This window comes from Vespula pensylvanica, chromosome 6, assembly GCF_014466175.1.
Source record: "Vespula pensylvanica isolate Volc-1 chromosome 6, ASM1446617v1, whole genome shotgun sequence".
Lineage (NCBI taxonomy): Eukaryota > Metazoa > Arthropoda > Insecta > Hymenoptera > Vespidae > Vespula > Vespula pensylvanica.
The window spans coordinates 6,154,164-6,180,821 of record NC_057690.1 but is presented as its reverse complement, the minus strand read 5'-3'; the positions used below and the strand labels follow the sequence as shown (position 1 = coordinate 6,180,821).

General features: G+C 38.5%; 1 protein-coding gene and 1 long non-coding RNA gene across 3 annotated transcripts in view; one reads left to right on the top strand and one right to left on the bottom strand.

The window, feature by feature from the left end:
- The window catches only part of LOC122630282 (latrophilin Cirl-like), a 247,514-nt gene that overhangs the window by 210,056 nt on the left and 10,800 nt on the right, over positions 1-26,658 (bottom strand). The gene's annotated exons all lie outside the window — the stretch shown is intronic.
- Positions 4,492-25,976, top strand: LOC122630288. The gene is made up of 3 exons (XR_006327455.1): positions 4,492-4,536; positions 4,708-4,935; positions 25,205-25,976. It is a non-coding gene; the product is annotated as an uncharacterized LOC122630288 (long non-coding RNA).

Sequence of the window (26,658 nt, the reverse complement as noted above, 5' to 3'; positions counted from 1 at the left end):
AAAATAATAAATAAATTTTATGCAAAAGATGTAAGCTGAATAGACAAAAAAGAAGAACTGGAGAAGAGGAGATGACGAAATAATTATTGTATCCTAGCGAATTCACTATAAAATATGATTATGATTATCTTAATTATAATTATAACTTCTTTATTATAATTTAACGAATATAGATATATAGGTGTATTGTGTTGATTTCAACGAAAGGAACGAAGTAAAAGGAACGAACTAAAGATATGACTTCTAAAGGAACGTTTAAACAGAATGATATCATAAAAGAGAGAAAGAAAACGACACGATGAGGTGCTTGAAAAACTTTAGCTCCGCGAATTGCCATAAATCGGAGACGAATCGTCCTTTCTATCCGTGGATATCGTTTGACGGGGACAGGGTGAATTTTCTTTCGTGTCTTGGCAGCTCCATTATCCGCAACATCAATCGGAAATTCTCTCTGTTTTCCCGTCATCTCTCTCCTTGTCGTCGACGTTGTCGTTGTCATCACGAGTCATGGGGATGAAAGAAAAAATATATAAAAGAACGGCGGAGAGAAGAAGAGAAAGAAATAAAGAGAGAGAGAGAGAGAGAGAGAGAGACAGAGAAAGACTTGGAGCGATAGGATATCATAGAAAGAAATGGATGAAAAAGAGAAGAAAGAAAAAAGAGGGAGAGGAAATGGGTTCTTTTAAAAGAATCCTAAGGACTCGCGTGAGTTTCATCGAAACATTCGTGTTGTATATTCGTATATGTATACTATAGACTAACGATCGTGTGTCTTCGACGCGTACATCGCGCTTCCGAGCAAGCGTGCGAGCAAGTTGGTCTCACAGCTTGGAAGGTGGTGTTAGGCGAGGGTCGACCGTGCACGATGGCTGCGAGCCTGGTGAAATGCGTGTATTCGAACAATTAGGTTTCAGGCCACCCTCCGTCTCCTTTTTCTTCCCCCACCTCTCTTCTTTTTTTTTCTCTTTCTCTCTGTCTTTCTTTTTTTTCTCTCTCTCCTTCTCTCTCTATCTCAACGCTCGTGCCAACCCCCGTGATAATGTGTACGTACTAGAAACTCTCGTGTTTTCTGTTAACGTATCGCGAAAACATGAGAAATAACGTTTCCCATTGCCCTGCCATGACGCAAGGCGGCACGCTCTCTCTCTCTCTCTCTCTCTCTCCCTCTCTCTCTCTCTCCCTCTCTCTTGCTCTCACAACCCACTGCTAATCGTACAAAGATATTTCCAGGCGGTGCTCGAGCTCGTATTGTATCCACGTAATGTCTGCTCGTAGAATTACGTGCCGCTTGCGAAAACGCGCGTGTATGTAGTAGAGAGAGAGAGAGAGAGAGAGAGAGAGAGAGAGAGAGAGAGAGAGAGAGAAAGAGAGAGGGAGAGAAAGAGAAATGTCACCCTGTTGGCGTTTGAATGTCGCCTATCCACCGACGCATTGCGATAACTGCTTTGTCGCGCAAGTTAATTTGAAGCTCGTCGAATTGGATAAGAAGGATACCTCGTTAAACTGGATAGCAATTAATCTCGACTATGGATGACACATACATTTTACGCGACGTGATACATTTACCTTGAAGTTTTTTCTTTTCCTTTTGATCAACTTCCATATAGATTTCTTTTTCGCCACAGCTAGCAAAGAAAAAGTTTATATAGGATATCTATAGAATAATAAAAATCGAAGAAACGTAAATCACTTAGAACGAAATGTTGAAATTCGATATGAACTGCGAAGGGTTAAAGCTAAAGTATAATCGTTACGATAATTAATTAATCGCATAGAAACTTATGAAATAGGAATCATTATTATAAATGGTTCTCGTGTCATAAGGTCGTATCGATTTCGAATAAGGGCTGACACAAGGTGAACGTGTTTTCTCAAAATACTGAGTCTGAAATACGTCATACGTACTTATCTAAGTTAGGTCTTACTTAAATCAAAATATCGATCTTTCGTCGTGGAATCTTACGATCGTCAAAACGACGTTGTTCTTCGACGCTGCGAAAGGGGGACACGCTCAACGAAGCGTCGTCTATATTTCCGTCGAAACGACGCCGTTATCCGTGGTCGTTATACGAGTCGAACGAACTGGGACTGGGAGACTAAGGGATGAAAGAGAAAGAGACAGAAAAAGTCGGAAACTGCTGCGGAAATATAATATTCCTGTCAGAGCGAGGAAACAGAAATAATTTGATTAATGAAGGCTATTTAAAATAAGTCTTTAGCGTCGTCGGGTCAGGACGTTGGCGGCACTCGAGCGATTCTCGAAAGAATCGTTTCTTCCTCTTTTTCTTCTTCCTCTTCTTCTTCTTCTTCTTCTTCTTCTTCTCCTCCTTCTATTTTCTCTTTTTCTCTCTTCTTTCTTTAACAACCACGATCCTTCAAGAAACGACCTTTCCCTCTCTCACCCTCTTTTCTCTCTCTCTTTCTTTTTTCTTCTCTTTCACCCTCTTTTCTTTCTCTCCTTCTCCTTCCTTCTCTCTCTCTCTCTCTTTCTTGCCCCTTTTCCAGCTTCACGAGACGGTTGCAATGATAAACGTTGAACGTCCGGTTTCAAGCGCTTGGAATATGAATTATTTTTTTACCGTCCTTTGTGTACCGCCGCGATATAAGGTTTTAAATCCTATTATTCAATGGTAAAAAGATTGCGCGCGGCGATATCGGAATACGGCTCGTTACATGTAAATGCAAGGAGCGCTCGCTTTCGAGGACTACATTGGAATTATAAATTATAGACGGTCCCGCGAGCACCGTATACTCTCTCTCTCTCTCTCTCTTTTTCTCCCTTTCCTTCTTTCCTTCTCTCGGTCCTTTCTCCCTCTCTCTCTCTCCCCGCACCGGTTTCCCGCCCCAATCCGAGCATCAATTAAAAAGAGTGCCCGGCCAGGGAGTAAAGAATATTAATTTTCTCCGACTACGCAATTCTTGACGTTCGTTCGCATTCAAACGAGCGATCTCCGCGTCCACCATCGTGCGCTTTTTAAAATAAAGAAAAAAAAGGAAAATGAGAAAATAAAAAAAAAAAAGAACGAAAGAAAAGAGAAGAAACTAAAGGGGAATCGGACGATTGCCTACTCGCTCGAGCGAAAAAATAATCGACCCGTTCGTTTTTTGAACACTTATTTCAGAAAAGAATTTTATTCCTCACTTTCTTCCTACTTTTTTTTTTCTTCTATTCTTATCTTTTTTTTTTTGTAACGATTAAACGATGACGTACTTTCACGTTTGACTTCCTGATATTTAATGCGATCGGAATCAAAATTCGATCGATTTTTCCTTCGAGCACGCGATGACTATTTTTGTCTCTCTTTTCCTCTGTTATGTGTGCATATATATATATATATATATATATATATATATATGTATATATATATAAATATATGTATACACCTTTTTCTCACTTGCTCTTGCGCCTTCAGGGAGGTAACGGTCCTCTCTGTGTAATCGCAGTATTCAGAGGAGGCGAGGACTTGCGTTAAAAAGAAAAACATGGGATGAAACGTAGCACGGGAGATTTTTCCTCTCGTTCATTTTCACAAAGCATGTGCATCCACCATTAACCCTTTAGTATCAAGGTGCGATTGTTGGGACATAAAAACATTTCTAAAGCAGAGAGATATCTACATGCATATATAAATACAAGGAATATTTTTCTCTCACATAAAAATGAAATTGTAATTTAGAAGTAATTGTTTCATTGACAAGACAACGAAGTAAATGGAAAGGAGATCGATAAGAAAAAGTTTGTTATTAATCGAAACGATGGGCTTAAAAAGGAATCGAGAAATTTTTATCGAGGGTAATAAAAGTTTTCGTTAGGGAGATTTGTACCATAAAATAAAGAAATCTTTTTACCTTCCTTCTATCTCTCTCTTAAAACGGAGTTCCTTCTTCAATGATTCTCGTCGAGTGTCGTAAAACGAGTCAAAGTTCGTTATATTCCTTTCCCCCATAATTGTAGAAAAGATATTAATAACTTTTCCGATATCAATAGGGTTTTATGATTACAAGGGAATCTCTTGAATCGTCCATTTTTCGTTTCGCCAATGGATAGAAACGTGAGCTAGACCTTGTTCTCGTTTCTCATCGTTAAATACACATTATGTTCTGCCATTTCGATCGTATTCTATGATTTCCTTTGTTCCCGATAAATCATTCTGAGTAATCTAGCTGCTGCATCCATCGTGCACTGTGAACGAGCGTATCTCGCGTAACATTTTACGTTCTCTTCGTCGAAGAAAGATTCCTTTCGATTCCGTTTTAACAAATCGAACTTGACGTGATCTTTTAATGATTATATATGTTCTGTTTTTGTTGATATGACAACGAAGAAGGTAGAAGAAAATTTGTAAACATTGTATCATAAAGAAAAACTTACTCGCAAGAAATATACACGTTAGAAGATATATAACAACGATTGTAACCTCTATGTGACCGCGACGTTTATCTTTCCTCTTTGTCACGTTCCTTCTATTTCGTTTAATGAGTCAGTCGTAGTTGGGTCCTCGCAGAGTGAAGATCGCACGAGACTAAGGCTTTATGGTAAATCTTAGTTTTAATATTTTTCTCTTTTCAATTTTCTTTATACGATATGAGAAATAACGTATAATTATATCTCTCGTATTTTAATTAAAATATATATTAACTAAGACCGATATTAATTGAACAAAAATCTAATAATACAATATTAAAATGATTTGCTTGCTAATCAAGGAGTTAAAACAAGACGACTTGGAGAAAGATCCAGTAAAATAGGTTGGGTCACGTTTCCCTCTGAAAGTTAAAAATCAGGACGAACGAGGGCCGACGGATGTAGGAGACATAGAAAAAGACGTTCATCCACTCTCGACAAAGGGTAGGCTTGCCAAACGAGATACCTCTCACCCCCGTTTCAATCATCTTCCCTACTGTGGTGTCTCGACCTCCCAGAAGTTTTGCGAGGTAAGCAAGGGCCGTGGAAGGCTACACCACAGGCTTCTTCTTCTTCTTCTTCTTCTTTCGTCCTCCTTCTCTTTCCTCCTTTTACCTCCTCATCCTCTTTCCTTTTCTCAAACATACAGCGAGTACCACGACCGATGAGCTTCCGCGTTTATATTTCACGATCTGCCCGCGGTGAATCGGCGCGCAAGATTGTCAAAGGTCCTCCTTTAATTATCGGCTTGTATTCGGTATCTCGTTTTCTTCATCCTCCTTCACCTACTCCACCATCACTTCCCTTTCCTCCCTTCGTAGTCGCTCGACGAATAGCTTTTGGCTGTCTTCCAACGGAAATTGTTTTTAAGATCGCATCCAGAGCGAAGGACGATGAGGTACAACGAACGAGATTCGAAAGGAAGGAAGCTTTTGCTTGCGTTCCGGTTTCTCTATTCTCTTCTTATTTCTTCCCTTTCCTTTATATTTTCTACTTTATTTGTTATCTTTGTACAGTTTCATTTTTCTTACTTGCTATCGAGTTTTATTTAAACGAAAACTAATAACGTTTACGTTGGTAATTAGAAAATATTAATGATTTATCGAGTTAATTGTTAAGATAAGGAAAAGTGCGTAATAAACTAAAAGTAGGTTACAAAAACAGGTATTTAATAATGGCTCTTGTAGCGTAATAAGCCGTATATTTACAACGAACGCTTCTATACCACGTTAGTTATAAGTGAGTAGATCGTTTATCACGGAGTCAGTCCGCGTTTTATATTCGTATAGTTTCGATGTAAATATCATACAAAGGGTCCTTGAATTATACAGCTAATATTACTTTCTTTATAAATTATTTTATCGTTACCTTTGTTACTATCGAATTTAACAATGAAATGATTTATTTTTAATTGTAACATCAAAATCACGTATTTTTGTAATCTTTAGTAATTAAGACACTTCTTTTCTATATTACAAGAGTATTTCAAGAGTAACGAAGAAAAGAAGAAAGTTAATGTCCTTGAAATAATTAATAACAACCCGGAAGATTTAATGAGTCGATCTTAAAATTAGTCATATTTAGAAGCGACCTTTGAAGGTCATATCTCGCCTCGATCCGTTGATCTTTATCTCGCTTGTTCTTTTCAGACTTCTATGACCCTCTTGACTTTGCTACGCGTTTACAACGTACCTGTCTCTCGTCGACTCTTCTGTACTATTAGAAGTTTTCCACGATGAGTCAGAAACAACACAAATATTGTTTTGAATGGATATATAAATAAGGTCAAACTCCTCGTCATTTTTATTTTCGACGTATATTCGAGATAATTTCTAATTAAACTTTAATTCGTTAGTAAGCGATTACTTGATCATTTTAATAATCATAATTTATTTTACCGATTCCGTTTAATACAAATAGCAAATAAAGGGATTAAATTGAAAGAAAATTTTTAATCATTTTTTCAATAGAAATGTAATTATTAAATGACTTTACAGTTTTTCGCACGTGCGCACAAATACGTGTGATATTGCATACGACTATACGTCATTGAACGAAACGCGATATATATATATATATATATATATATATATATATATATATATATAGTAAACTAGATTTATCTTTGAACATTTCGTGAACTGTCGCTGTATTTTTCTTCGACATCGTTCCCTCGTGCAGTTCGATCATCCCGCTTATCCCCATTGCTTCCATTTATACCTAGACATCTTTACTTTTCGTTTTATCTTCGAAAAGGGTCGAACGTATCATCGAAACCAACGAGTGCTTTTCGAAAATACTGAGAGATAGGAAATACCTTGCGATAATGACGAATATACTGAAAGATAGGTAATATAGATAAGATAGAAACAAATATATGTTTACAGATACGACGAATATAATCCGTTGGTTCGAAATAATATTCGATATAGTTCTGAAAATAATATACTTGTAAGTTATTGTTATTTTATTAAGTCGTATCATATATATATATATATATATATATATATATATATATATGCTATAATACATTTGTTGGTTAAAACAATGAACGTATCCTTTTCGAAACATATCACAAGGTTTCATCTACGAGTAACTTTGTAAAACGTTTTCACCGATGTTTCTATGGATCTACCTTACCTAACATATAAAACAAGAGAATTTAGAGAAAACATAGAAAGAAAACGTATCTCCTTTTCTCTCTCACTTCGATACATCGTATCGGAACGTTTCGAGTAGCCCTTTTTTAGTCTTATACACTCTTACCTTAACCCTCCTCGTTCGTGTATTATTCCATCGAAGATATCGAGGGGCGATAAACGGAAAATAGAGATAAAAGAAACGAAGCTAGCTAGAAAGAAGATACAAGAACATCGATCCCATTCTTTATCCCTCTCTTTCTTTCGATTCATCATCTACAGTCGATCATTTTCCTTCTACGAGTCTAGGGAATCCTCTTACGAGAAAAGAATGTTCGAATTTTTGAATCGAAACGAAACTCGTCGTGCACTTTTGAAAATTTCTCCCAAATATTCTCTTTGTAGAAGCTCGGCGCTACGAAATTCTACAAGTAGAAATTCGAAGCGTCGATATATTTTTCTTTCCCGATTCTTTTGCTTTTCCTCTTTGCCATAGGTTTACTTTGCGAGTTTCGATTGAAAGAAAGAAGAATGTCTTGTTCAACTAAGAGAAACAAAGAATCGCATTGCTGTTGAGAATTTTTTGTCTTTTTTTTTTATTTGCTCGCGTTAGCAAAAATACATGTTTCTCTCTTTATGAGAAATTTCAATTAAGCTACTCCAGTTATTTCATTCGTCCTATCTTGAGCTTTCACTTTTGTAACAAGGAGAAAAAAGATGTACAAAGTCTTCATTTCATTTTTTTCCAATTACTGTCCAATCTACCGTTGGTTTTTCACTCCAACATCGAAATTTTAGATACGAAACACGGGACAAAGGAGATCATTTATCGGCAGCATTCACTTTGTGAATCTTTTCTTTGACTTTTTCTTCGATTTCTTCTCTCACCTCATTTTGTCGTTGATAACGAAGAGAAGTACTATCTGCATGCAGCAACTTCCCTTAATCTTTCTCTTTCTTCTCCTTTGACTAGCTTGTTGATTTTGTGATTACGAAAACCGATGATTTGTTGGAGATATCGCTCGTCTCAGGCAAGATTGTTTGTCCCCTCTTTAATCCTTACGAAGGATAACGAAGCGAACGATCTACGTGAAACGGAAAGAACGAAGAGGTTAAAGGATCCTCCAGAGAGAATTTTCTTTGTTCGGTAATCGTTCGATTTTATGACGATAAAAGAAAAAGCGTTGCGTTTCATCAAATTGCTTTTCTTTTTTTTCTTATTTATTTGTTTCAACGTTAGTTCGACTCCAAATTACGATCACTTTAAACGATATTCTTGTAACAGAAAATCGATAATAAATTTGACTAGAAATTTTATCGACAAACGACAAACGTTTCGATCTTTTCAAAACATTTCCGTTTAATTCTAAGTTTTCATTTCGATCATTTGATATTTCAAACGTATCGTCGTTAAGAGATTTCAGTCTGAAAAACGGTACAAGTTTGGACAGAAAGCCGAGAGGCAGGAAATCAAATGAGAGAATACTGTGTGTAACGGCCACGGCAGCTAGTTAAGAAGTTCTCGAACGACTGTCGTATCGAAGCAGACACCATTGTCATCTTATAACGATGTAATAATAAAACCGAATCTCTAACGAGCGGATCGAGTAACCCGTAGACGTCTCTTCTGTCTCGAAAGTTATCTAACAAATATTTCAACTTTCGAGACACTACGCGTTTGGAAAACTATACGAATTAATGGAAATAAAATATAAAAAAGTATCAACGCGTTGACCTCTCCTATTCGCGTATAAATGAATCAAATGAAAATTTTTAGATAATAATTTACATTGGAACGTTATAGGTACGTAAATACACATAAATAAATCCACGTTCGTACATACATGATCGTGAGTATGTCTCCTACTCGAAAGCGAAGCGAATTCCGAGTTGTTAATTAAGAAGGAAGAAAAGTACTATCGTTCTTTTCACCCTATCGCAAGGGCGGGTCACGCACGAACCAACGTAACAATGCTAATCGGGATCTCAATGTATGCAAGCACGAGTAAGTACATATTTTTGAAGACCACGTTATCGAATTCTCGCTTCGTCGGTTGCGTTTTATGCGTCTCGAAAATCTAACTATGCGATATACATATGTAGGTACATTCAAGTTTTATCATCTTGGAATAGGAATGTTACATGTAAAATTTGTAGTTGGCTGATAGTAATTAGCGATATATATAAAACGTGTAACTCAATTTTTAAAGAGTCAACATGCACGGACATGCCAACATGCAAATTCATAGAATAACCCTATTCACAAGTTGATGCTGAACAAATCATAGAAAGACACGAAAATAGTTTTAAAATAAAGAACGACTCTAATCAGAGCATCAACCGTGGAGAAAATATTAAGAGTTCCTTTTTTTTTTAAACTATTATTAGGGATCGATAAAACGATGAATAATTTAACAAGTGAAAAAGAATTCGAGAGACGTCAAAATCGTGTAAAATGTCGATAGGGTAAGGATGTGCATGAGAGATCGTTCGGGGACATTGAAAGGATATAACAAAGTGCATCGTTTTCTCTTCCTCGCCTAATCGATCATTTTCATTACAATATCATTAACTCGAGTTGGAATCTCTTCAATTTCTCACGATACGTTTCGCGAGCTCGAGCGAGTTTCTTTCGGTCTTAACGATATTTCATTCAAATCGTCGCTCTGAAAAGTATTGATGACTCGGCGAGTTTTATCGCGTCATCGGTAAAGGAAGCCAACATGGATGAAACCTTCGGTCGTCCTTGGTGGCTCGTGAACAACGGAGAACCCTTTCGTTTATGCGAATGCATCGAAGTTTATCGTCGCTCGATCGGTCGGTTGTCCTCTTAAAAAAGAGGCAGGTGTCTCTACGAAACGATTTCGAAAATTCTAACTCAAGGATCGAGCTCGATGACGTTCCCTATCGATCGTCCCTTTACGAACGGTTCGTCGAATTCAATAACTCGGGGAGCAGTCTGACTTGGTTCGAATTTACGATTTCAGTTCGTGTATCGGACTGTAGAAGATAACGAAAAGACCGAGATGAGAACGAGGACGATGTACTTAGGACGATCCTCTGGCGCCAAGATACTATTCGAGCAAAACGAGAATTCGTAGCCTTGTTTTATTATGCGTATTTCTCGACCGAAGAAATTTTCCAAACGTCATTCTACAACGATTCCTCGTAACTTAGATCTTCCTCTTGTATGTTCCCTTTTTCGATCTTATTTTATGTCAAAGGTGAATATGTAGGCGCATCAAAACTGGTATAACCAGTTCTAACCAGAGTCCGTGAAACTTTTCTTTTTCAGATAATGATCCTTTTATATTAGAGATAAATTATTTATAAGTCAAGTGGCTTCTAAATTGACGTATTCCTTTCTATATTAATATATTCCATATTAATGACTTAAGCTGGTAATTGCAGAAGCGAATGACGAATGTATTCTATGTAATACTATAAAATACTATAATAACTTTCTATTAAATTCCTTTTTTTTTTTTAGATTTAAAAGTATACTTTACGTCTTATGATATATTAGCAATTGGAGAGGACATCGTTAAAGAAAATTCAAAGCTTTAACAACCTCGTTTTCGATCGTACCAATTTTATTTATCTCATAGCACACAAAGAAGAGTTATGATCACTGGCACGTTCACTGCACATTGCGTTTTCGTAGAATTCAAAGAATTGTTGGATCGTAACATACGAGAAACTGGTTTCTAAACAATAACAGAAAAATGATCGAGATGGCAGCTATTGTCTGACTCAGGACAGCGTCCGAATACGATCACTATCGATTTCATGGAATACGCGAAGAGTAGGTAGTGTAACAGTGCGAATTAAGGGAATATCTGGAGAGACAAGGTAGCTAGGTTACGACTCTGGATGTTATCGGTGCCGAGCTGTTCTACCGTTCGTTATATTGTACGGACACTATAATACTCATTATCGCAAATAGACATATGTTCCGAAAGATAAGCAGACCAGAATTTTATTAGATTTTACTTTATTAGATTTACTTCAGTTTTATTAAATTTATCAGATTAACAACGTGTGAAATATAACTTTGCGAGACACATTGAAAAGTATAAATGTTAATGTATTAATTATAATATTACGATGACTGAACGCGATAAAAACGAGATCGTAAGATAAGTTGAATAATATCGTTATAAAAGAGGATATTGCGAATAAAAGTGGGTGACAATGGATCGATATGAAGGAAATCTTATTGTCTGAACACTTAGATATATTGCACATAATCGGATTATTATTCTCACTTGAACCGGAAGACGAAGATGAGGAGAAGGAAAATCTAGTTCGTTTTCTTGGAAAGTAGAAGGAAGATCTAAGAAGGATCTCTCGATCCGTAATAAAAATTCCAGTCCGCATTGATATGCATCTACAAGATTCCAAGTACGGCCGACGCGCTCTCAACGTTCATTTCGTGCGATTTCAGGACTTTCCGGTGGAATCTCGTAAAAGCAAATTCTTTACTAGTCTAAGACTCTTTCGTACTCGTTTTCCTACTTTCGACGGATTCGTCATATACTTTTCTTTTTAAGTTTCGTAGATATGAAAGGTTTATCGGATATCTATATAATTTATCTTACGCTTAGAGGCATTTTTCCAATTTTTTTTTTTTCTTTTTTCGACTAATTCGTCGTAAAAATATAATCCGCCAATCCAAACAGCCGATCATCGAAGTCGAGTCACCGAGTTGGAACCTCTCGGAAAACGCAGTTTCGTTCGCGTCTCACCGTTTTGCCTGGAATGCGTTTAACCGGATCGGATTATGGCGAATTGGGAAATTTCTAAAAAGGATGATAAAAATTCGCGTTGCTGTTCAACGAGCGTGTATCCGAGACTATGACGATATTTTGCTGCGAGTCGATGAATTCAGCCATGAATGAAACAAATGGGATTCCGAAATGGAAAGTGATAGCGGTTGATAGAAAGGGTTGTTACTATCGGCGCCCTTTTTAAAATATTTTTTTACTAATAGACCTGCGGGTTCGGGCGATCTGCCAATTCGACGTCGAATCTTGTCGGCTACGTTCTCTGCTCTTCTCTGCAACGGAAACGCATTTCATCCTTCTCTAAGCCTCGCCCACACCTACCATTTTACTCCCACTAAATTTGACCACCCAGAGGTAAAGTGGCGGGTAATAAATGAGCGGGCTCCGAGTACCTCGCTTGCAGGTCCAATTTCCCAGGAGAGTACACCAGGCAAAACCGCAGCCTAAAAACAATATCCTCCTAGGTTGGAGTGACAGGCAATTCGATGGTCTGCCTATACGCCCGTATCCATGACTTATCGTGTTGTTCGCTAGAAACTCAAAGAGAAGAGAAATCAGCATCTCGTTCTTTTACCGTGAGATGCCGACCGTTTTTTAACCGTGTTCTTTTTTCGTTTTTCTTTTCTTTTTTCGCGATAAAATATCGCACTCGCGACAAACATCGTTTATAGAGAAAAACGTGGAAAGAAAATAGTAGATAGGTATTTTCAAGTAACAAATTTTGTCTGGCACCGTCGATTCACATCCCCTAGGCTACATAGTTTATTTCCACTCGAAAATGATTTCGGATGGCGGCAGCGGTATTGGCAGCGCGGAGCCAACTACTTGGCTCCATTCACTTCGCTTTTCTCTTTCTCCTCGTAGCACGACTCTTCTCGCTTGCGAGTTCGACGAATCACCCGGACACCGGCTTGTGTCTCGTAAAGTGGAGAAGCCAAGTTCGGGAAGCCACATCCAAACTTTCATGGATTCGAGCCTGACGCGCTCTTTAATACAAGTTTTCCATTCGAACGTTAAACTTTCCTCGCTTTTAGTTTATTAATTAGAGAAGTAAATCTGTCAGCGATACGAGTTGTGGCTGTCTCTTAATCGAAGAATCGCTCTTTCCAATTGTTTATAAAACTAATGGCTTCATTTAGAAACTTCTTACTATTTCTACTTCGAAAATGGAAGAGATTTGAAAAGAGGAAAAGTCGCGAGAAGAGACCACTGAAAATGAATTTCTCTTACTCGTTACTATTTTATCATCATCTACGATTCTTCTATTCTTATTTTTATATCCTCCTTCTACATTATATATATTTTCTTGCGTTCAACGATGCAACGTGCTCCTTTGTCTCTCCCTTTTCGAAAAAGTTTGATTTAATGGTTAAACCCTTTTCAAGAAACCTTAATAACGAGCGACTATTCGTTAGGCTCTGTTTTACAATGTGTAAAAATGTAGTACTTTCCTCATACAAAAAATGTGTAGAGCGCGCGTGCGAACGCGTTAATTATCTCGCAATGTCTTGGTAATGAAAAATTATTGCTGATAATTATTCGTAAGCACGGACGATCTTTGTTAAAACGGCCTTGTTCGCAAGCGTACTATTTGTTCCGGCCAACCACTTTTCGTAATCTTCTGTACGTTCTCTCTCTTTCGGTACTCCGGAAAGAATTATAATCACAGAGAGAGAGATAGAGAGGGAGAGAGAGAGAGAGAGAGAAACAGAGACAAAGAGAAAGAATAGACAAAGACAGAGAAAGAGTGAATAGAAAGAAACGGAGTAAAGAGAGAGCGAAATAATTAGCCATTCTGCTGCGCGGCGTTTCTAAAACACATGGTTTCCTTATAATCGTTACTCTCTCTCTCTCTCATCTTTTATTCCTTCCTTGTCATTCTCTCTTCCTTTCTTCCCGTCTATTTCTGATGTGAAACTCGTATAATTATGCAGCACAATTTCTAGAAACGTGAAGAAATTAATATAAGAAATCCCTTTTTCTATTCTTGTATTTCTATCGGACTGACGTTTCACAATCTAAATTTTGTTACCTGATTTTATTTCAAGCGATACGAATGTATAGTTAGGTTTTTTTTCTGACAAGTTATAGGATAATTTTATAGTAGATTTAAATACTTTTTAATTTTCTATTATACACGCCTGTATATAAAATTTAGATTCAGGTACGCAAAGAAAGAAATTTTTGAAAACTTTTAATCGGGAAAGAGATTTATTGGAAAAGAAATGAATTTCAAATAGAAAAATGGTTTATTTCGATAGAGTCCGTATGTAATACATTTCGTTAGACTGTTATTTTGGTTTACTTTGGTGTCCTTTATCGTACCTACATTGAAAAACGACGCTGTTTCTTCGTTCCCTCTTTCTCTCTGCCTCTTTCTGTCCTTCTTTCTTTTTCTACTTCTCTCTTTCTCTTTCTCCTATGTATAGAAGATATCTGGAATTCGATAAAAGCGTTCGGGAACGCATCGCACGTAGCGTATCGTTCGTAGGTTCTACGAAGATCCGTCATAAATCATTCGTGATAACGGCAACCAGTTTCGGAACTTACGACCAGTGGCATACTTTCATTGTTAAAGTTCGCTTTTATGCGAATCAAACAAAAGTAACATCCAGCATAGAACTTCGTAATATCATAACTTACTTTTTCGTCGAATTTAAATGTAATCATAGTCGATGAGAGTGAAGAAATTTTGCAAAATTCATTCTTCTTTCCTTTTTTTTTTTTTTGTTTTAACGAGTCCCCGTTATATATTCGTGAATGTTCAGAAAACTCGAATTCTTGGAGAAGATGTTTAATCAAACAAATATATATACGTTCGGTCGTTGAAAGAGAGAAAAATAAAGAAAAGTAAAAAGCGACGAAGTATTATAACGATGAGCAATTCTACGTCTAAGCCAATGCGTCCTAGTTTCATCTTGCACCCTCGAACTAGGAGGAAACTATTACGAGATATATAAAAGAACGACGATGCCAAGTTTCTAACAATAAGACACTCTTGCGAGACGAGCGAGTAAGGAATAGGAGGCTTTTGTCATTCATAAACGAGCGACACTTTCCCAAGCGTGCTTATCCGCTTGTATAGAGTTTGACTTAGCGAATTCGTGCTGTCTACCTTCTATGCGTGCTCGCTGATTCGTATCCTGAACATTTTCTTTTCCATCTTTATTCGGAGTTCCGTCGAGAAAAGATCGAACGTCGAGTATAGTATTTTAACGGCCATGAATTCTTTAAAGAATTTTTCTTTCTTTTGTTCTTTCCTTTTCTTTTTATATCGTGAACGATCAAAGAGGCAAAACATTATTTCTAATACTTACGTGTTAGCATGACGACTTGATGATCCATTATTTTTATTTTTTTATTTATTTATTTATTTATATGTTTATTTAATAGCATACGATAATGTTGTAGAATTCTATACTCGAAGCTATACACGGAATTTTACTTTGATCCAACAAACTGAGTAATTTTTTACAAGGGCGTCGATTAAAATTCGACACCAATCGATGTCGTCTCTCCATCGGTCTGTCTACATTCATTCCAATATTTCAAATATTTGTCAGGGATGATAATACGTTTGTAACAGTCGGACTGGCTTAAAGCGACGAACGGTACGAAATGCATTAAAATGCACCAATTTCACCTCTATCGGATTATGATCGTTCCGTGCGTAACGCGCGGAAATTTCCATCGGCATTTCGATATCCGGCCAAGCGAATTATTACCAAAAATTGGCGGAGATACGCTTACAACCGCGTTAGCCGTCCTCTCCCTTTCCTCCCTTACCGTTCTCTTCCTATTTCGTGTGCGGTCTATTTCGTGAAAATCTCGATCGTTGAGGTAGCTTAATAGAAATGTAAGAGCCAGACGAGACTGAACGGAGATAGAAGAAAAAGAAAAAGAGAAGAAAAAGCAAAGTAAGAATAAAAGAGGAAGAATGAAATACATGTTAAAATCTTATACGTTTCATAGTGTACAATAATACATCTTTTAAAGGAAACAAAATAAGCATAACTGACATTTGAAAATGTTATGCCAAATAGAAGAATATAATGTTGATGAGAACTCAACGAGAAAAGCAATACTAAAAGGGAAGAGAAAGGATAAGAAGAGCGATGGATGGCAAAATGAAAGTGAGAAGTATAAATGAGCTTTGAGGAAAAAGTATAATCCTTTATCATTTGTGTATTTCGTTGCAGCGTCTACCGATAAAGAAAAACTTTGCCCAGCTCCACTTTTCCGTCGCCCTTTTCTTTTCCTCGTCTTTCTATGTTCAGTTTTGCGTGTAAAGAGACGAAGGTAAAGAAAAATCTCTGCGAGACTGACAATGAGACTACTTTACATATATAGAGTATCTACCGCAACACGTGAGATCTATTTAAAAGATAGATTGATGGAAGAAAAGACAAAAAAAAAATAAATAGAAAAACAGTTTATATTAAAGTTAGATTTATAACGTAATTTCTGAATGTTTCTTTTAATTATCGAAGCTTTCTCACGTTCGACGATTGTTCCGTTCGATACATTATCGATCGTATTAACTTATTAAACTGATTATTAGTTTATAATACGTAGAATACATTGAGCATTGTTATAATTCAACAACAATTAATTTTGTACGTTTAACATAACACTTTGCATGTATTATCGAAACGAATTGCCGAGTTGACTTGCTGGTTGGCTATTTCATCGTTGGTTGGTATGAAAAAAGCGTCGTAGGACGAAATATGACGAGAAAGAAATGAAGAGGGGAGGCGAAGGGAAAGGTTGAAAGGCGGAGAAGAAGAGAAGTTGAGAAGAAGAAGAAGAAAAAAGAAAAGAGAGAGAGAGAGAGAGGCGGAGAGTGGGGATTTCATGGTAGGGTGAGAACGAGAAATCTTTTAAGAGACGCGACGCTTTAAGGACGTATTAAAAATGGCAGGCGGTGGAGAGGCCCAAGGTGCAGCTTGCAGTTTACTGTGGTATAAATTAGACTCGCTGTTCCAGCATAATCTGATATATTAACGAGTCAAACCTCGGTTCCTGCGTTCTTCTCTCTGTCTCCCTTTTCTTCTTCAACACTTCTTTCACTCCTTCTTTCTCTTTCTCTCTCGTGCTTTCTTTCTGCTAGCTCTGCGCACGAAGAAAAGATAGAAAGAGAGAGAGAGAGAGAAAGAGAGAGAGAGAGAGAAAGAGAGAAAGAAGGAGAGGGTGAGAGAGAGAAGCCCGCGGGAAGTATCTCGTCGATTTTTACTTGCTTAGTATCTCGGTTATAGTCTCGCAGTTTTTACGGTCCGACGATCTCGCCAGGCTTAACGCCGTAATTGAAATTGTGGCCTTGCTTATCGGGCTGTCGTAACGCTGAGAAATGGATCTTTATTAGGGAGCCGCGGTGAAGTGCCCGGACGAATGGGAGAGAAGGAGAAGCCGAAGGTTTCTCGATCGAGAGAGGGAGGAAAAAGCGGAGAGCGAGATGGAAAGAGGGATTAAGACCGCATCGAGTACGATCCGTGGAAAACGAGCTTTCGAAAGATTCTCTTTCTTTCTCTTTCTCTCTTTTTCTCTATCTACTTCTCCTCCCCCTTTTCTCTCTCTGTCTCTCTCTCTCTCTCTCTCTCTCTCTCTCTCTCTGTCTCTCTGGCTTTCATTTAGAATTCTTGACTGTCGTCGGAGGATAAACGATTTGGCATTGTATCCGATGAGTTTCAACTCGCGATATTTTCGTATATTATATATTTTTCTTTTTTCTATTTTTATAAATCCCCCAAAGTTTCACAATCTTTTACAACGAAAGACGAGCTTCGAATTGTTGAAAGATAATTACTTAGTTCTAACGTAAATATATTCTATATTTTATCGCTTTACGAGTCAACGAAAGTCAATTTCGCGAATAACGGTTGGTAGTAGTCTCTGCGTTGTTTTCTCGGAATCGCTAGAGGAGCTTAGAGATCAGCAGTAACAAAGATCAATATCGAAGTCGGTGGCCGTATTATCGAAGAAGGAAGAGGAAGAGGAAAAGGTAGGGGAAGGTTCGACGAGTCGCGAAGTAGCTCAGTCCAGATAAAATCTTTCGTTAGCGTTATCCGCCGTTCAGATCGGTGCGTTTCTACGGATGCAAGGGAGTTACTTCGGGTCCAGCGCATAACGAGAGAACTTTCGAGTTTCCTCGCGTTGAGCATTCTAGCATCGCTTTTACCACGTATAAAATGCGTTCTAGGGATCGGTTCTCTTACGTGTGTATATGTTTCGAAGCATCTTCCAGTCGGAGATTCTACAGAAATGAAAATGGGAGCAGGAGAGAGAGTGAGAGAGAGAGAGAGAGAGAGAGAGAGAGAGAGAGAGACAGAGATGGAAGCGCTTGTCACGAAGAAGTATTCGTTAACGTCGTTTCTCGTCTCTGTCGTGATTCAAAGGCCTTCCTCTTCTTTCTTTCTTTCTCTCACCATTGCTCTTCTTTTTTCTCTTTCTCTCTATCTATGACACTCTTTTTAAGTTTTTCTTCTATGTTCATATATACATATGTGTTCCCATACAAAGTGCATATCTTCGACGTCATCTTGCTAGCTGCCTTCCGCAAATAATGCGAGCCCGTTTCTCATATTTTTCATATCTCATCGTAGTTGTGTCGTCGTCAAAGATTTTCAAACGCGAAGAAAAGAAATATCTTCTTTGCTCTATTCCTTCTATACTTCATATTCACTTATTATTTATTTATTTTTATCTTTAATAATATTATTTCGAGTTTTACGTCTCGACCTTCAATTCGTAATCGAATATTTCTCGTTTATCAGATTTGTCTCTACGTTTTATTATCCGTCGCGAAAATAATGATCTCTGTGATAATCTATCACTCTATTTCTCTCGTTTTCTCTCCTTTTCACTTTTTTTCTCTTTTTTAACTGTCTTAAAGAAGACTGGAGATGTCAGAACGAGTGCATGAGATTTGCACTTGGACCTCCGTGCAGGTAGCAATCGGCTTATTTCCAATCGATTCGGTTCGCGGCCGAACCTTTCCCTTCTCTTCCTACTTCTCATTTTCTTCTCGTGTTCTTCTTTCCCTTCTTTCCCTTCCTTTTTCTCCGTAGCACGACCAGCTCGCACGTACCGTCCATCTCCTCTTTCCTTCCATCTTTTTCTTTTCTCTTCTTTTTTTCTTCTCGCAGACCGATCTTTCGTCTCCGCTTCTTTTTTCTTTTTCTTTTCTTTTTTTCCTTTTTTTTTCTTTTCCTTCGTCTTTTTCCAATCTCGGCACCGATGAGATTAAGGGAATCGTGTATTAAGGACTATATCGAAAGAACGGTTCGGGACGAGGTTGAGATCTTCACTCAAGATAGGATATTGAGGGAGGATGTGAACGTTGGGATAGACTACGAAAGTAGGTTAATTCGAGAATTCGCCATTCTACGCGAGTAGATATTTTTTTCTTTCTTCTTCTTTCTTTTTTCTTTCCTTACCTTTTTTTTTTGTATATTTCTTATCGATCGCTTTTTAATACTTTAGGTAACTCTTTCAGAAAAATAATAAAAATGTATGTAGGATGTGAATAAGAAAAAAAATGTTTATCTCCAAGAAAGCATCGAGGCAGCAAAAAAAGAAAAAGATATAGAAAAAGAAAAACCACCGAATCGACTTACTAATTCGAATACTTTCCATCCTATAACTGCGAGGCTCGATATTCGTATCCTAATTTTCTTCGTACGTGAGTGGAAAGACAAGAGAGCCATGAAAGAGAGAACCGTTTGCCTACGTGGCGAAATCGAAGAAAGTTCTCGAATGGGGTTTGCTAGGGTATTAGAGAGATAGCGAAAGAGAAAAGAAGACCAAGCAAAACTATACGATACCGTCGTACATATATTTGTAGATAGTAATTGGACGTAGACAAGAAAAGAGAATGAGAGGGAGAGAAAGAGAGAGAGAGAGAGAGAGAGAGAGAGAGAGAGAGAGAAATGAAAAAGAGAAAGGGAGAGAGAAAGAGAACGAGAAAAGGAGATAGTAGACAGAAATTCTCACGTGGTTTCGCGTGGGCGTGTTGCGTCCCTTCGAGGAGTTATTAGTATTCGATTAGAGGGGAAAAGAAAGAACGAACTGTAGGGATCGGTATCATGAAGCACGTACGACTTCGTCGAAGAGCGCGCTTCGTAAACGTTTCCTTCGTGACGAGATAAGAAGAAATCGAAGTCGTCGTATTCCAACGATAGAACCGAACTCCACCACTTACCGGCTTTTGCCGAGCTACCGACAAACCTCGAAAGAAGCTCTTCGAAAGGATAACGTTCGTGATAGAGGAGTAAGCGAGAGAGAGAGAGAGAGAGAGAGAGAGAGAGAGAGAGAGAGAGTTGCACACAACGATACATTCTTTTTATTTTTCTCTTCTTTCGAAAGCAAGACTCACTTAGGAACAAAATTTAATGGCAATAAAAAATAAAACTTTTTGCAAGTACTACAATACCAATCGAACCAATTGCAATCGGTCGGTATCTTTTGATAAGAAATATATAAAAGCATGTATCGCGATTGTAGTAATCAGAAATATTTAAGAGAAAAAATGTGTGTTTAACCTAATGATCAAAAGAGCGAGCTATAAATATCCTTTATTCAATAGTCTTTACAAAACTATAGTACAAAAGTATGCCATAAGAAGGGAAAAAAAGAACATAAGAATCTGGATGGAAGGATTTCGATGAACCACGCGAACGGAATGCATCTCGACAAAGAGAAAAGACCTTCTTTTTCTTTCTTCTCCTCTTTCTCACGCACACATACGCACACATATCAACGTCGTTTTTCTCTTCTACCTTTATATAAGAATCGAGCAGAGAAAGGCACAAAAACGATTCGCATCGATCGACTTTCAACGAAATTCAGAGCTTTGCCTGTTCTACGAGTAGTAGTCGTACGTACGACTGCGTACACATACATATATACCTATTTATATGTATCGGCGTGTCCCACGTTGCAGACATTTATACAACATATGCAATACGCTGCTTGTCGGCTTAATTTGCGATCGGCTGAACCAACAAAAATAAGAAGTGAAGGAGGAAAGGAGAAAGGTTCGAGTGCCAGTAGCCTGAGCTACCGATCGTGCTCTCGCGATAAGGGCAATAGCGGCACGGTGCGAAAGAAGTTGCGATTAACGCCATTGTACGATCTTCTTGTTGGGATGCTGGTAGTGGGAGGTGTGGGTGGAAGTGGCCGATAGGGTACATACAGAAGTCGGATACACACGAGCGAGTACAGACGGCCGTTTAACGCGAGCCATTCTGGAAATAATGGCCGGTAGTTGAACAAAGGCATCGTCCGGTTCGAAGGAGAGAGAGAAAGAGGAGAAGGAGAAGGAGGACGAAGAGGAGAATGAGAACCAAAAGGAAGAGAAATACGAAGAGAAGTTGAAGAGAAGTAAAGAGGAGAATCGTGCCTTCTCGAGAGTTCGAAATCGAGTTGTAGTCGTCGTTGGAGAAGGCGAAGGTGAAACTGAAGGTGGGAGAAGAGTAGTGGGTGCCGACGATCGGTGACGAGAAGGAACTCTATAAAGCGAAGAAAAAGAAAATCATTGCCTGGCGTACCTGCCGGCGTTACTGCTTCTTCCTATTCCAAGAAACGGCTCCATTAACGAAATGGTCGAAACAAACCAAAGGGAGGAGGCTCGCGATCGCGCGCAATGCGCCTTCGCGAGCCAATACGATTCTCTTTTTCTACTTTGTTTTTCTTCCTTTCTCTTTCTCTCTCTCTCTCTCTCTCTCTCTCTCTCTCTCTCTCTCTCTCTTTTATACTAGCTTCAAGAGAATGTTGCAGAGTATGTCGTTCCCACAAACGGGAGGAAAGATCTCTTCTATACGACGAAACTCGTAATCACGATTGTCCTTGCGCGAGTGGAGTCGTCTATCGAACGTTTCGACTATCCTCTTATTTTCTTTCTCTCTCTTTCTTTTTCTTTCTTTCCTTCTCTTAACCTCCGATCTGTTCCCTTCTTTTCTAATTAGCCAATTTCCTCCTTTTCCCTTTTTAACAAGCAAATACCTACCGCTAGTCTATACTTTTTAATTAGTTCCAGAGAGTATCGTCTTATATGAACAACCTCTTTACGTTTGTGTGTGTGTGTGTTATCGAAATTTATAGAATATTACGAATTCATGTATGAAAGTAGTGGATGCTTAGTTTATCTTGTTATGAAGGTATTATTATTGAGAAAGTACGAGTTTAACGAGGAATTATCGTAACGATTAATGCCAATTATTCGATAGTACTGGTAAGAAGATAATCGATTAGTAAAACGGTTGCGTTAGGAGTGTGTAACCTCCTCGTTTACCGAACTGCATCGATTAAAAGCGCGATAGATGATCGTTACCATTCGAGCGAGTGGTTAGGTAAACGCGAATAAGGCTTTCCTTGCTTTCCATTTAGTATGAACTGGATATTTAGCGATGCTATTACCCGCTCACTATGCACGAATCGCTTGTACTATCGAAGGAACGCGATAGACACGTTACCGTAATAATGGCCGTTTTATATCTTAATTCTTCGCGATGCTAATTTTCCATGGCACGGACGCCAAGAGAGGAGGTCTTTTCAATGCTTCTCCTCTCGTGTTACTCTGCCTGCAGTTTTTTATTGAAACGTTTCTTTGATCTTTATGGAGATTAAAAAAAAAAAGAAAGAAAGAAAGAAGAAGAAAAAGAGAGACGATAGATTTACAAACGGATAGATTTATTACGCTGCAAAATATGATCAATAAAAATAAAAGAATACATGTTATCGCGATAATTTTAAACGGATCGTTTTAGACTCGTCCCGCCCTATATTGGTGATGCAGGGGTAAAAAAAAAAAAAAAGAAAAAGAAAAAGAAGTAGTAGATTCATCTTCGTGAATTTTACATGAGGGAAACGGTTTTGTCAATACCTTTGTTGCGAATCGAAAATGGCTCCTGGAAGATGCGATTTGAATAAGAGGACCATGGGGAGAAATGGAGAAAACGGAGGAGTCACCGACTCGAACCTCGAATCGTACCGATTGTAACGAATAAATTGGCCGCATTACGACGATCGTCGTGTTACATCGAGCTTTCACCCCTTTCCGTATCTCCACCTCCACACGTACGAGCACCGAATAGACGAACTTTTCCCTTTCTCCCTACTTTGTACACCGATTTATCCGGGAGACGGTCGACGAACGTCATCGGGCGAATCCATAATGCATACGAACTCCAAGACTCGCTTCCTTCCGGCGAGAAAATCGTGGAAAATTATTCGAAGGAAAGGGGAACGAAGCGGCGAAGCGTCGATGCGGGGGATACGATCGTTTTCCATACACCTTTCCCCATCCATCTTCTTTCTTTTCCTTTTCCGTAGGATGCTAAATTACGCGTGCACCTAAAATCCTACTAATTTTATTTCTCCCATTTGTTCTTTACATTCGGTACGAACAAATTTTTATCATCTTCTTTGCTTCCCCATCGTTTACTTACCTATCGTTTATTTGAAATTTATAGCGATGAAGGATATAAAATAAAATTTTAATAATGTTTTATCCCGTTATACTTCTTCTGATGAGCTAGTCTGGAGTTAATTAATCCGGTAAATTTACATATATTTGACGTCATGTGGAAAGATTTTATTTTACTTAAAATTTCTTTATACCATCGAAGCGTTTTATAACGATTATTTTTTCATCTTAAACGAATTAACATGTATATTTTTAGAACGTTTGAAAAATATCGACTGGATTTGTTTAAATATCTCACCGAGCAGTAACTTTGTAATAGCCAATTTAATAATTTACTTTTATGTTTGGTGGAAATCTTTATTGAGGCATTTAATCAAAAGGGTAGATGATACTGCTAAAAAATTCACTTTCCTTTTCTTTTGACATCCGATTACATTGAATTTACAGGGGAAAAGGAAATAGGAGGATTCCGTATATTGTAATATTTAAGTTATGCACATCGGAAGTAAATTGCATCTAATATTCCTGCCTTACGTCGGATTACAGTGTAATCGAGCGGAAGAATTTTTCAACGGGATTACTTTGATATCCTATCCTCTCTTTCTCTTCTATCGTTAAAACTTCTCTTCGATCCATCTTTTCTCTTCACGGCGACGAAATTCTTACCTCTTATCTACGATGATAAAAAAGAAAAAAGAAAAAAATATTGTAAGAGGTAATGTTCACTATCTCATACACCCGTACGTTAACATTCAACATCGATAGCCATTACGTACGCTTCCGTGTACGCTCATCTGCATTAAGCATAGACTAATTACACTGTAATTACGTTGCGACCATTACATTAATGCAATCAGATTACATTTCGATCGGGCAAATTCGAGAGATCGATATGAGAGAGATGGAGCCATTGTGCTACTCATATTTAATTAGTTCAGGTAATTATTGGAGAATTTTGACAATTGCAAATGTACAATAAATAATTTCTGTAATTTCGGAATTGATAGCAATGAACGATGAGGAAGGAATTAATGAAAAAGTTGCGAAGTTAAGGATAAAACAAGAAGAAAGGATTATACAAAAAAAAAAAAAAAATGAGAGAAAGAAAAAAAGAAAAAGAAGTAAAAGAAGAAAAAAATAAATTGAAAAATCGTATGCTTCAGCGCGAGAATTCTCGCGCAAAGAAGGCTGGGAGATCAATTCTTCTTTCTCTCTTTCCCTCTCTTTCTCTTTCTCTCTCTCCCCTCCCACTCTCCTTTTTTTCCTTTTGATCTAACCATCGAAATCGGCATTACAAGTGGCAGCATACATACATATATACATACATAGAACGCACTCAACGACGCGGCAACGCGCGGTCTGTCTCACGAGCTGACAGGTGAGGCTACATTCAATTTTTGTAATCGAGCCCGGGAGGCTACTCTCTCCCTCGGTCCCTCTTTCTCTATGCGCTCGCGCGCGTTCGCTGATGCTCGCGCGTGTATTCGGCAGTTTCGACCCTCTTTTGTGTCTGACAGTTAAACCGCAGCCATTATTCTCTCTGTGTATCTATCTTTATCCTTCTCTCGTTCTCTTTCCCACTCTCGTTGTCTCTCTTTCTCTTTCTCTCTCTTTCTCTCTCGTGCACAGCCTCTCATCGTTCTCGAGTAACCTTTCTGCAGCTCCACAGTTCGTACTAGTGGTAGTAGTAATGTCGAGAGCCGGTCGTGCGCTTCGATAGCGGTAGATAACCGACACGAGCAGGGTACAGAGCGAAGCACCAATTAGGAATTAGATTTCTCCGGGATGCCGGATCTCTTTATTTGCTCTCTTGGCGTGTTTCGCTGTTCCCCGCTGCGATCTCTACGACCGCAGAACTTCGGTGTTTCTCTGTCTGTCTCTCTCTCTCTCTTTCTTTTTCTCTCTCTCTCTCTCTCTTTCTCTCTTTCTTTCTCTCTCGTTTTCTTTGTAGGAACGAACGTATAAACGCAACACGCACGAGTACACGTACACGTGTAGAACATGTAGGAGTACCACAGGTTGGTAGTACGCGTCGCGGCCAACGAGTGTACACGCGTACGAAGGACTCGCCGCCAGCTCTAATGAACGCTGAAAATTAGCCGCTATCTATTCATCTGTGCCTTCGTTGGTTCTCCGACTCGCCACAGCTTGGTTCGACTCGGCTAGGGTAAGGAACTCGAAAGAGGAAAATGGAAAAGCGAGAATCGAACGTCTCTGCGAATGTTCACGAACGGAAGAATTATCGGAGTAGGCAAAAAAAGGGAAAGGAAAGAAAAAAGAAAAAGAAGGGAACGTGGCGTAGCTTTCAGGGACGAAGAAGAACGATCTGGAGAATATTCTTAGAGCACGTAGGCAAATATAACGTATAAATATAACGAAGGATTAAGAACGCTCGAGTTTTTAGCTGTAGCTTCCTACGATCTCTCTCGTTTTCTTTGTCGAGTGCTCGTCGACGATTCAAACGAACGATCCGGATTCGGAAAGGAGAAGAGAGCGGTAGAAATAGCGAACGGGTCATCAACGCGACGGGTGAGCGGAGGCGGAGAGGCGGAACGCATCGGTGGACAGTGAGCGTAGTAAATTAAAACGTACGACCATATTACCCTCAAGACTCATACCTCAAGCTTTACAGCTCGTTGCTCGAAGATGACGGTTTAAAACGGAGGAGAGATATCTTGCGATATCTCATGAATCATTTAACTAAGGAAGAGAGAGAGAGAGAGAGAGAGAGCACTTATTACGGACACCAGCCAGCACCACCTATATTTTCGCGAAACTCATAAAATACGTGACTCGAACGGCTGCCCGGTCGCACTGGACAGACGAAGAAACGTATGCGCGAATCGAAACGATAGGATTTAGTATCCTTTGGAGAGCTCGCTGTATTTGCAAGACGACTTAAAACGTCCCTTTTTGCTCTTATCGTTGCGTCCCTCTTGTAAATTCGTATATATGAGTTAGCAGACGCTACCGTAATAGCATTATACATGCTGATTTTGAAGGGATGTCAAAAACTCTTAACGAACGTGAGTCTTCGCTCGATCTTTTTAAATAGAAATATATACTTGTAATTATCGTATCGTCTTGTAGTATATCTTGTTAAAAAAAAAAAAAAAAAAGAAGGAAAGAAAATATCAGAAATATCTGGAATTAAGAAGTTAAAACAATAGAATCGTTATAGCTACTCTTCTTTACAGAGGATTAGCTTTCATTCCTAGCATTAGTTACATTTTCTTTTCGAATCGTTCTCGTTTGTCATCGTTCTCTCTCTCTCTCTCTCTCTCTCTCTCTCTCTCTTGCCTTCTCTTGCATCCTGGTATAACATAGGATAGAATCTTTTGAAAAGGCGCGAAAACTCGACGTAACTACCATGGTCCTTCTTTTCATCCTTTCTCGCGAGTTTTT